This window comes from Manis javanica, chromosome 12, assembly GCF_040802235.1.
Source record: "Manis javanica isolate MJ-LG chromosome 12, MJ_LKY, whole genome shotgun sequence".
Classification (NCBI taxonomy): Eukaryota; Metazoa; Chordata; class Mammalia; order Pholidota; family Manidae; genus Manis; species Manis javanica.
The window spans coordinates 46,709,386-46,712,639 of NC_133167.1; the positions used below are offsets into that span (position 1 = coordinate 46,709,386).

The window sequence follows — 3,254 nt, forward strand, 5'->3', positions numbered from 1 at the left end:
TTCTTTGATCTTATCTTCTTTCCTTCTCCAGTTCTCTCTGCTCCAGTCATAGGGCTGTCCTTAGCTTATTAAACTCGCCAGGTGCTATTCCATCTCAGGCTCTTTGCTTTGCATTTCCTGTTGCCTAAAATGCTTCTTCCCGGATCCTGGCATATCTAGCTCTCATTTCTTTTAGGTCATTATTCAAAACCTATTTTTCTAGTAAGGCTTTTCCTGGATACCCTTTTAAAGATTTCAACCTCTTCCCTTAATTTCATATCCTTCTTCCCTGCCGTTTTTCCTTTAGTACACTGTCAAACATTCAATCTCATATTGAAAAGTGGAGATTTTTATTTGTTAGTTCTCTAGCTATTCTAAGCTCTTAGAACATTCTGGTATGTAGTAGATGCCTAATAAATACTTATTGATAGAATGAACAAATTAATGAGTGAATCAGAATAAATATGCAAAGTAGTGAAGAAGGTCAATCTTTTCTGAAATGTCTGACAGGGATCTCAGGACTCTTAAAGTTTTTCTTGTTAGTTATAATCTCTGTGCTTATTAAACCATTTGCATGGTTTTTTTTTTTTTACTTCACTTGTTGAATCTGGCTACTCTGCACATCAGCATTAACTGTAGTATATAGGAGATTACTTCAGACTCTTAATACTGGGATTTAGATTTTGACCTTCAAGTCTTTCCATTAGTGAATTGGAAGGATGTTAAGACTTCTCAAGACTCTGCCATGGATTCCATTTCTGCTTTTTTCTTTCAGAATCTATTTCAGCTTGTTAAAATATTTTGTGTTAATTATTTTGTACTTTCATTTTTATTATGCAAAATTATTCAGAATAAAACATGCAAATTCTTTAAAAAAAAAAGGTAACATGCGGACAGTGTTGCAAAACTCCAGGTGGGAGCTGTGACTGTCATGTAAAAATGACATATGTAAAAGTTATAAAATATACAACTGAAGTGTTTGAAGGAGAAAGGTGTCATTTGGGGTAGATTTATTCTCAAAGTCAAAAGAAAAAAAAAGGGAAGTGATCCCACCTGTTCCTTCTAGAGGTTCTCATTGCATTGCCATGTTTAATGGCAATTTATGTGCTGTATTACAAACAGTTTAAATTAAAAAAAGAAGACAAGCTCTTGCCTTCTGGAAAATAGTCCAGTCAGAAAAATGATGCACAGTTGCAGAGTTAAATATGTTCATTGAGTTGTTAGACCCATTTAAGTTCACAAACAGCGATAAAGGATGGCAAGTAAAAGAAGTGGAACTTCCTTTGATTTATTTTCATGATATATGTTAAAAGAGTCTTTCAAAAATATATACAGTTATTCTCCTCTGAGATAGAATTAGTATGTAGTGAAATGTACACATTTTTAGTGTACAATTTAATGACTTGACAAATGTATGTTATCAGTCATGTAACCGCCATCCCAGCGTCATGTGAACAGACATTGCCATCAGCCCAGCAAGTGCCCTCGTGTCCTTTTCCAGTTAATCCTCTTTCACTCACATGCAACCATTTTTATTTTTAAAACTGTTGATTTAGTTTTGCCTAATATTAGCCTTCATATAAATAGGATCATGTGCTCTTTTGTGTTCAGCTTCTTTTGCTCAGAGTAATGTCTCTTCGATGTTCATGTTGTTGTGTGTGTATCAACATTTCTTTATGTACTTAGTATTCCATTGTATGGATACTAAACATTTGTCCATTCTTCTCCTAATGGAATTTGAGCTTCCAGTTTTTTCCACTTATGAATAAAACTTCTGTAAGCATTCTTGTGCAAATGATTTCTGTGGATATGTTTTTATTTTCCAGTAAATATCCAGAGGTGGAATTGCTAGGTCAAAGCATAAAGGTACATGTAACTTTATAAGAAACTGCCAAACCTTTCTCCAAAGTGGGGGTGCTGTTTTACACTTCAGGCTATCCATTTGTTCTTTAGAACAATATAGAATTCTACAATTCATAACAGAAAATGGTCATTTGGGGAACTTAGGTTAGGTGCCAAAATCACTCTGTATATACAAGGTATTTTTAAGTGCTGTCTGAGAATCTACTCTGTTTATTTTCTCCCAAGTAAGGAAAGTGGAGATGTTTCTGATTTTCCAGGAAACAGCTATGGAACAAATGTTTTTAAAAATTTACATGTTAAAAGAGTAGTTAAAACACACTTAATAAGAAGATAAGAAAGCTATAAACTAAGGCTATGGTGGAGATGATTAATCCTACAGTTAATTTGAGTTAATGGTTTCAGTTTTCTCCCTATTTTTTTCCACATAGCACCGGACAACAATCTTTGTTATGTGTGTTTCCAAAGTCTTCTCTAAATGCATTACAAAATGGATACCTACAATATATCCCTGAAATATTCCTTGAAAATCATTCCATGATAAAAAAAAAAAATCTTCTCAAGTAGGATGGAAGTCACAGTCTTAAAATCATTTTCATTACATGTGTTTTAAAAAGCTCCTTATGATATAGAATGCTTCTTGAACTGTGTGTCATCCTTGCGCAGGACCCATGCTAATCTCCATATCATTCCAATTCCATATATGTGCTGTGAAAGGGAGCACTGCCTCGAGATGTTTTGATTTGATCAAATCCAATATCTATTATAACAAACCAGCTCTAATTTTTACCATCCATGTTTGGTGGATTTTAATACTTGTAACTTTTTCCACTTAACTCTTCAAATTTTTGTTTTTTAAGAGTTAATGTCCAAAAGGGCATGGAAATTTCTGAAACCCCTTTCCCTTGTTGAAAAGGGGAGTTGTGTTTTGAAAGAAGTTCTAAAGGAGCTCCATTTTGGAAGATCTTAAAGTCAGTTCTGACTTCGCTATCCAGAAGACTGGGGAAAATGAATCACCCTCACCCCTGTGCATGTACCATTGCAGTGAAGTGGAGACTGTGAAGCTAACAGTAAGATTCCTAAAAGGCATGTGCTTTCACAAGCCTATTCTCATCTAAAATGTTGTTTTCCCTCAGAAACATATTTGTGTTTGAGAAAAAGCAATTACAGGGCAAAATTTTGAGGGAAGGTTGAAAACAGGTACCATGGAAAATATTATCATTGATTTTTATAAATGTATTTGGCAGTGAATGTGTGCTGAGTTGTCCAGTGTAAGCATCCAGGATTTTTTTTTCCATTGGTAGTATAGTAGAGTCCTCTTTCAGTAAACATGTGCTTTTGGAAAACATAAAAGGTCAGTTTTGGCCAACTGCATCAGTCTTTACTCTGCCATCTGAAAATAATTTAGACTTTGC

The 3,254-nt window shown here is 34.4% G+C and overlaps 1 non-coding gene across 1 annotated transcript; it reads right to left on the reverse strand.

Moving 5' to 3' along the window:
- Positions 1-2,461: 2,461 nt before the first annotated feature.
- LOC118968708 (U6 spliceosomal RNA) lies at positions 2,462-2,563 on the reverse strand. Its single transcript, XR_005056499.2, has one exon. It is a non-coding gene; the product is annotated as a U6 spliceosomal RNA (small nuclear RNA).
- Between the last annotated feature and the right edge of the window lie 691 nt (positions 2,564-3,254).